This window comes from Octopus sinensis, linkage group LG23 (assembly GCF_006345805.1).
Source record: "Octopus sinensis linkage group LG23, ASM634580v1, whole genome shotgun sequence".
NCBI classification, from domain to species: Eukaryota; Metazoa; Mollusca; class Cephalopoda; order Octopoda; family Octopodidae; genus Octopus; species Octopus sinensis.
Window position 1 is genome coordinate 3,485,986 of NC_043019.1, and position 10,000 is coordinate 3,495,985.

Consider the following 10,000-nt stretch of genomic DNA (forward strand, 5'->3'; position numbering starts at 1 on the left):
ACGCTGATCAATAAATCCTTTATTTAAGAGAGTAGAGTGTTATTTGAGAAAGATTTGGTTGCTATCTCTGGTAGATAGAACGACGAATTAGAGTCGCTATTACTTGCTCGTATGTCTAAACGTCAGAAGAATAGATGAAGAAAATACGGCAGACGATAGTTAGGGCAAGCGATATTTAATGAAATATTGATGAGGAATTTAATATAAACATGAATACTAGCAAGAGAGGTAAAAAAACAAAAATCATAACCTAAAGAATTTTGTGGCAAACAGAAAATAAAAACTGATAAACAGAATCTGAGATAACGAAAGTAATAGAGACAACGAATTAGTTTGGAATGAAAGATTTATTAAAAAAGAAAAATAACAAAACACGGACAAAACAAACTATAAAAAAATATTTCTTTTGTACTTCAGATATTGTACAAAGGCGATATTGATGTCTTGAGAAAAACAAAATTGGTTGAAGCTATTTACAAGAAATCTTTTTCTCGTGGTTACACGTGAATAGAAAAGCTGGGGAGAGAGATGTGTGTGGCGATGGGTGGGGGCAGTGTGGGGGGTAGTGTGTGGAAGAAAGCGAAAGTAAAGAGAGAGGAATCCTAGATATTTTATTCTGATTGTATATTGTTTCTTTATTTTACTATACAACAATCAATATGTATGTATGTATGCGTGTATGTATGTATGTATGTATGTATGTATGTATGTATGTATGTATGTATGTATGTATGTATGCATGTATGTATGCATGTATGCATGTATGCATGTATGTGTGCATGCATGCATGTATGTATGTATGTATGTATGTATGTATGTATGTATGTATGTATGTATGTATGTATGCATGTATGTATGCATGTATGCATGTATGCATGTATGTGTGCATGCATGCATGTATGTATGTATGTATGTGTATATATATGTATGTATGTATGTATGTATGTATGTGTATATGTGTGTATGTATGTATGCATGTATGTATGTATGTATGTATGTATATATGTGTGTGTGTGTATGTATGTATGTATGTATGCATGTATGCATGTATGCATGTATGTATGCATATATGTATGTATGCATGTATGTATGTATGTATGCATGCATGTATGTATGTATGTATGTATGTATGCATGCATGTATGTATGTATGTATGCATGCATGGATGTATGTATGTATGTATATATATATATATGTATGTATACATACATACATGCATGCATGCATACATACATACATACATACATACATACATAAATACATACATACATACATACATACATGCATGCATACATAGGGTGAAAATCAGCAAACATTATCTGCAGAATATGAAGTAAGGGCGGTGAGCTGGCAGAAACGTTAGCACGCCGGGTGAAATGCCTAGCGGTGTTTCGTCTGCCGTTACGTTCTGAGTTCAAATTCCGCCGAGGTCGACTTTACCTTTCATCCTTTAGGGGTCGATAAATTAAGTACCAGTTACACACTGAGGTCGATGTATGCATGCATGTATGTATGTATGTACTATCTTTCTGACTGTCTATCAGTCTGTCTAACTTCTGTATGTCCCTCCGTCTGCCTGTCGGATAGATAGATAGATAGATAGATAGATAGATAGATAGATAGATAGATAGATAGATAGATATATAGATTGATAGATAGATAGATAGATAGATAGATAGATAGATAGATAGATAGATAGATAGATAGATAGATAGATAGATAGATAGACAGATAGATAGATAGACAGACGACAGACACATACATACATGCATAGATACATACGTACGAACATACATACATACATACATACATACATAGAAATCTTATATGTGAGTGTATAAATGTATGTTTCTCGGATGCTTGAAGAAGACAGTAGAATTGACACGAAGCGCAGCCTCTCTTGGACACAAAACTACTACATCACATCATACTTTGAAGGTTATGTGTCTGCAATCCTGGAACAGGAGATTGCCACAAAGTACCTGGTGAACAAGAGAGACAGTGACGCTCTTGTAATCCCAAGGTGCAACCGCATGAGTAGGCTGTGCCATGTTTCTGTAGCTGTTCTAAAATGTCTTCATGGTACTACTTCCCTATGCAGCACGATGTTGTTGCTAAAGCAACTTACAATGCTATCCGCAAAAAAGACTATCTTGGGATCTTTTCGGTTTGGACGGCAGTTTTTTCTAGCGGTGTCATATGAAATTGTCACCCATAATTATGACCCTAGTATCGACCTATTGCATTTCAATCTGTTTTAGAGTTAAGGTCAATTAGGGTTAGTTAGTGCAAGGGTTAGGGGTGGGGGAAGGGTATCTTTTTTTCTTCACAAATGTAAATAAACCCAGTCTGTTTCTTAAACGAGGGACATATTCATACGGCACAGAATGTTTTCACCTCAATAGACGTCATTGATTGGTTGAAATTGCAGAAATTTACGAAAAGAAAACAACAACAAATATCTTACAAACTATAAATTTTCTCAATAAAGCCAAGAGAAAAAGATGTTTTATAAACACATTCTACCAGTATACGAAGTTTAAAAGTGTTTAGTTACGTGGAAATTATTTTTAAAAACTGCCGTTCAAACCGAAAAGATCCCTATCTTGAAATAAACTTAGAAAATCCCTCAATTATAGAGTACATTCATAAACATTAACTCAAGGAATACTGGGGGAATATTCCCATCAAAACCTCTGTCAGATGTAAATATAAGAGGTCGGATATTGTTGTTTGGGAAAGAGGGGCAAAGGTATGTGCCGTCATAGAGGTCAGCTGCCCTGCAGATATAAATATCTCATTGAAAATCAAAGAAAAAGATGATATCTATGGACAACTGCTTCGAAACCTCCAGCTTCTATATCCAGGCTATGAATTCATATTTATAGCAATAATAATTGGAGCACTAGGAGGATTTGGATAAACTGGGATTTTCAGAAAGAGAAATCGACCGGCTGGTACGTACATTACAAGTGCAATCTGTGAGTGGCACAGTAAAAATATACCAGGCTTTTCTCAAGTTCCAAATGTGAATTTGTCTGTGTTAACTGCATCCCAAAGATGGAGCCACGTATCTTTGTTGGAAACCGGCTCCTTCCTCAGTGGCAGATTGATAATAATTAAAAAATAGAAGATACATACATAGAAATATATATTTTGTTGAACTCATTGTTTCAATAAAACACGCACACATGCGTATATACATACACATACATGTACTTACACACACATACATATACGAAGTAATGGGGAATAGAGGAGGGTGTGGTAGCTAGAGATATGAAAAGATAGGATGAGATAGACGACATTGAAATGCACCGAAGACTTCTTATCAGTAGAATATGCTAGAAGTGACGTTTCCCCCTCGAATCTGGGACAAGTTTATGAAGAGGTTGTAACAGTTTCTGAATCTGGGACAAGTTTATGAAGAGGCTGAAATAGTTTATGAATCTAGGACAAGTTTATGAAGAGGCTGTAACAGAACCTGTGAAGTTTCATTTTTGTATAACTCTGCTGTTGAAGCAGGGGAGAAGACTAACCTTACAGACGTTGAAGTCATAGAGGTGATTAAACGTTCAAATGTGACACGTCCGTTGGGGGAAGATGAAATTCGGCTCGAGATTGTTGAAAGCCTTAAGTAGAGAGGATAATCTTCGGCTGACTCGTGTATGGCATGTGGTTTCGACGTCAGAAAAGATACTAAAGCAATGGCAATCCGAGGTGATAATCCCAATTTTTAAAACGAGAGACAAGAGGGAGAGAGAGGGAGAGAGAGAGAGAGAGAGAGAGACAGAGAGAGAGAGAGAGAGACAGAGAGAGAGAGAGAGAGAGAGAGGCAGACAGAAAGACAGAGACAGAGATAGACAGACAGACATATTATAGAGGAATCTCATTGTTGAATCTCCCAGATAAAGTCTCCGTTAGGTGTCTGGAACGGTGCTAGCGAAATTGTCGAACTCAAGCTTGATGAAGAATAACGTGACTTATGTCCTGGATGCAGCACAACGGACCAGATACACATTATATGTGTATGTGTGTATGTATGTATGTATGTATGTATGTATGTATGTATGTATGTAAAATATACAAAATTGGACAAGAACGCAAAGCATCCAAATACACGATACAAAAAACACGGACGGGTCATTCGAAGCCTTTAATCTTTAGTCAAGGACCGGATCATCCTCGCAATTTCGGCTGGGTGCGTAATATTCTTTAGTTCTTGTACTTGCTGCAGTCATGTGACTGCGTCCATGTTGGCGCACCTCCTTTAATTGAAGAAATCGACCCTAGACCTGATTCTTTGTAAGACTAGTACTTTTAATATCGGTCTCTTTTGTCAAACCACCAAGTTACGTGGACGTAAACACACCAACATCGGTTCTCAAGCGATGGTGGGGGGCGGGACAAACACAAACACAAAGTCTCACGCATAAATATAAACATAAACACACACACTCACACACGCACGCACAAACGCACACTTATAAACGACAGGCTTTTTTCGGTTTCCGTTTACCAAATCCACTCACAAGGCTTTGGTCGGCTCGAGACTATAGTAGAAGGCATACATGTCCAAGGTGCCACGCAGTGGGACTGAACCCAGAACCATAGGGCTGGGGAGCAAACTTCCTACCACATAAATATATCTTGTTGGCCTCGTGGTTTTCAATAAAGCACACACACACACACACACACACAACACACACACACACACATATACAACGGTAGAAACATACATAAACATACACACACTCAGACATACACATACATACACACGCGCGCGCGCGCACAGAGGAAGAGATGGAAAAAGAGAGAAAGATTTGTCCAAATGATTATCTTTTGATAAATATTATCGTGCATTGGTTGTAGTGAGAGTAGAAGTAGTGGTGGTCATGGTTGTGGTGGCGGTAGTGATGGTTATGGTGAGAGATGGTATTTGTGGTGGTGATGGTGGTGGTGATGGTGGTGATGATGGTGGTGATGGTGAATGGTGGTGGTGGTGATGGTGGTGTTGGTGTTGGTAGCAGTGTTTACGGGGTGGTGCGTGTGATGGTGGTGGTGATGGTGGTGATGATGATGATGGTGGTGATGGTGATGGTGGTGGTGGTAGTGATGGTGGTGGTGGTGATGGTAGCAGTGTTTACAGAGTGGTGTGTGTGATGGTGGTGGTGATGGTTATGCTGGTAGTTGCAGGTTGTAGTGGTGGTGGTGGTGGTGGCGGCAGTCATAGGAAATGGGGAGCGAGGTGATGGTGGTGATGGTGGTGGTGGCAGTGGTGATTGGTGGCGGTGGTGGTGATGGTGGTGGTGGTGATGTTAGTTGTAGTGCTGGCGTTGGTGGCAATGATGGTGGCGGGGGCAGTGGTGATGGTGGTGGTGGGGACGGTCCTGGTCATGGTGATGATAGTGGTGATGATAGCGGTGGTGACATTGCTGGAAGCGGTTGTGGCGGTGGTGAAGATGGTGGTGATGATGGTGATGGTGATGGTGATGGTATTGCTGGCGACGGAAGTAATGGATGCTCAATCGAACGCAATTGTGTTGCTCTCTCTGTTAAGATTGATGAAACGTTTATAAAAAAACAAAATGAAACCTAAGTTTGTTTGTCTCAATATTTCTTCTTATCTTTTACGTTAATCTCACTAAACCAATTAGCCAAAAGAGACAAATGTGAACGCGCGCGTGCGCGCACGTATCAGCTCGTGATAACAAGCGCGCACGCGTGTGTGTGTGTGTATCCGAGTGTGCGTGCGCGAACGCGATTGTTTACTTAAACGGGGAAAAAATTGCAGTTTCAATAAGTGCATCCGTACGAAGCTAGGATCTTGAATAATTGATAAAAACTTCCTCAGCTGTATTAAAATTGTGTGTGCGAGTGTTTTTGATTTATATATTTATGTGTGTGTGTGTAGCTTGCTTCCCAGTCACATGATTCCGGGTTCCGTCCCACTGTGCGTCCCACCTTGGACAAGTGTCTTGGGCCGCCCAAAGCCTTGTGAGTGGATTTGTAGACGGTATATATACATACATATATATATGTAACTCTTTGGAATAACAATGTTTGCGGCTGAAGAGAGCTTTAAACCATCTTTTATATCAATTATACACTGATGTAAGAACGGATTATTTATAAAGCTTGAAACACGTGTACCGCGATATCCTTTGTGCTCTGTTTTTAATTTTATTTGATATATATATATTATATATGGGTGGGTTGTCTTTCTGAGTCTTACTGAGTCTCTGCTACCAAATAAGCAGATGCTGAATAAAAGTTTTACCCTCGGGAACATCGATAAATATTGCCAATGATTTATAGAACTGCAATCGCAGAAGTAACGCCGTACAAAGTAACTTGCAGATCATATCACGACTTCGTTTGGAATCATCTGGAATCATTTAGCTTAATTCATCCTGTTGTCCATTTTGGTGAACAGAATGCAAAAACCTCTTAAATTTCATTAACATACGGATTACCATGCAGTTTACCGCCGAAAAAACGTGTAATTAAATTGTCCTAAAAAATGGAAGTAATTTACTAGAGAACCCGGAAGTGATTGGGATATGAGCTGATTTTCTTTTATCTGACCACGTGTGGCAAAACAATTTTCGAGATATTCAAAATAAGCAAATAAATAAATAAACTATTTATGAATCTCATTTAGTATTTCAATAGCTGTTGTTTTCCCATAAATGTGATTGTTTTCAGCTTATATAAAATATTTGTAGTTTACATGTTATACCAAATATCTACAGTTTTCATGTTATATTAAAATATTGATAATATTTTCCCACTTGATTCACATTTGTAATAATTTTTATATTTTACGTTTAATTATTTACTTGCTTAGTAAATATTGCTTTCATAATTTTATCACAATCATAAGCTCTCTTTTCTAAACAAACATCACGGTAGTCCAACAACAGAAGGAGAAGCAATTTGTCAAGTTTTACTTTTTCTTCAAAGCAACATAGAGATTTCAATTCAGCAGCCCTTCTGTAAGCTTTGCAGTGTATGTGGTGTGTGTGTGTGTGTGTGCGTGAGAGAGAGAGAGAAAGAGAAGTAGGAGAGAGAACACTGCAAACAATGAATGAAATAAACATGAAATGAAAATAGGGCATTACTACAGATGTATACATCCCCGAATTTGTTGCCTCATGACATCCAGAAAAATTGGATACTTTTTAACCAAATTTTCTATAAATACCGCGAAGATGTTGTGGCTTTAGAGTATATAGGAATTTAGGAGAGGGAATTTTTCCGTGGGGGTGGAGAGAGGAGTTTCAGAAAATTCACATGATCTGACTTTTCCTCTCATAACTTTCAGGAAGATGCATATCTGTTAACGAAAATTTATACAAATCCCTTTCAAACGGCATAGATTATAATTATAAAGAAATTTGTGGGGAAATTTTTTTCAGGGATTTTCCTCATATTTTTAAACCACAGCCTTCGAAATGATGCGGTGGGGTGGGGCATCATTGTTTTGCCTTTTACACCCACTCCCTCATCATCCCACTCCGGACCTATTTTGGCTTTTTTTGTTTTTGCACCATGGGAACTTCCGTGGTTTATATGTTTGAGCGATCAGAGCTGGCATGGGGTTAAACAACAAGAAGAAGAACAACAAAAGAGAGTTTCATTGCCATTACAACCACCACCACCACCACCACCACTGTCACCGATACCGTCATCTCCACCATTGGATCAACATCATCGTCACTACCACCATCGACACCACCACCAACAACAACGCCACCACCACCACCTCACCACCCCCACCCCTATCGACACCACCACCACCATTACTATAACCAGTACCATTATCACTCCACCATCACACCACCACCACCACCAACAACAACAACAACAACAACACCCCGTCACCACTATCACCATCAATACCACCACCACCACCATTACTATAGCCAGTACCATTATCACTCCACCGTCACCACTACCAACACCAACAACAGCAACACCACCACCACCCCACCACCACTACCACCATCGACACCACTAGCACCACCATTACTATAACCAGTACCATTATCACTCTACTGTCACCACCACCACCACCACCACCACCATCGACACCACCACCACCACAACCAACACCTCGCCATCACTACCAACATCGATTCCACCACCACCACCACCATCACCACTACCACCACCAACACCACTACCACCGCCACCACCATCAGATCATCATCATCGATGCCACCACTACCACCACCAACACCACTACCACCGCCACCACCATCAGATCATCATCATCGATGCCACCACTACCACCACTGGCGGGTGGGAGGAGGGGAGGCTCAATTCTGATCTATGTGTAACGTGATTTGCTGTCAATAAATAAATGCTACGAGGCCCTCTGCATTCATTTTTCCCGGGGTGCCCCCATAACGCTTACCAAGACGGCCTTGACTACCACCTCAGCCACAACCACTACCGAGAATACTGCAACCACCATTCCTACCACTACCACTACCTCTACTACCACCGCCACACCATTAGCACCACAACCACCATTGCCGCCGCCGCAACTGCTGCTGCTGCTGCTGCTAGCGACTCCGCCATCATTTTATTGTGTGGATGATACAAGAAAAGCAGATGAAAACATCCCAAGCAGCATCAAACTTCATCATCATCACCATCATCATCATCATCATCATCATCATCACCGTCATTATAATTATTATCATCATCGTCGTCGTCATCATCATCATCATCATCATCATCATCATCATCAATATCATCGTCGTCATCATCATCATCATCATCATCATCATCATCATCAATATCATCGTCGTCATCATCATCATCATAATCATTATCATCATCACCATCATCATCGTCATCATCATCATCATCGTCATCGTCATCATCATCGTCCTCCTCCTCCTCCTCATCATCACCATCATCATCGTCATCATCATTATCATCATCATAGTCATCATCATCATCATCGTCATCGTCATCATCATCGTCCTCCTCCTCCTCCTCCTCCTCATCATCATCATCATCGTCATCATCATCATCATCATCAATAATAACAGCAACAATAACAAGCAAACAACACAAGAACAAGAACTACCCACCCACCACTACTACTTCTACCACAGCCACCACCATCACCACCACCACTACAATCACCATTGCTACAACCACCACTGCAACAACAACAACAATCACCACTGTAACAACAACAGCAACCACCACCGCCACCACCGCCGCCACCACTACTACCACCACCACCACCACTGCCACCGCCACCATCACTAGCATCACCACCACAACAACCACCGCCACCACCACTACCATCACCACAACCACCTCCACTACTACCACCGCCGACGCCACCACTAACACCACTACTACCACCACCATCACCACCACCGCCACCACCACTACCACCACCACCACTACTACCACCGCCGCCGCCGCCACCACTGCCACCACCACTACCACTACCACCACCACCACCACCACCCGAGTCTCTCCGCTGACAACAAAGAAGCAGTAAAAAAAGAGCCAACGGAAGCAATAATTCTACCAAACCAGACATTTTAGTAACAATGAAAGAAGAAGAAGGAATTGTTTGTGGAGATGAAGAAGTTCAATAGTTGAGGTAAATGTAGTTGGAGGATGATGAGGTGGGGTGGTGGGGTGGATTTATGTAGAAGGATAGAGTCGGGGGTGGGGGATAGAGATTCGGTGGCGGAGCGGGTGGGGGGTGGCATTTAATTAAATGAAAAGACGCTCTGAGAATGAGTTAAAGAGGTCAAGATCTAGGTCGTAGCCAAGATTAATCAATGCTTCCATAAAGGAAATCATACGAGTTAGCTTTTAACCTTCTTTTACGAGCTTCAGTTATTCGGAGGCGGCCATGCTGGGGCACCACCTTGTTTGCCATCACCCCTTCCTTCCTTATTCATCTATCACCCTTTCCTTCTTTATTCGTTCATCACCCCTTCCTTTCTCATTCGTA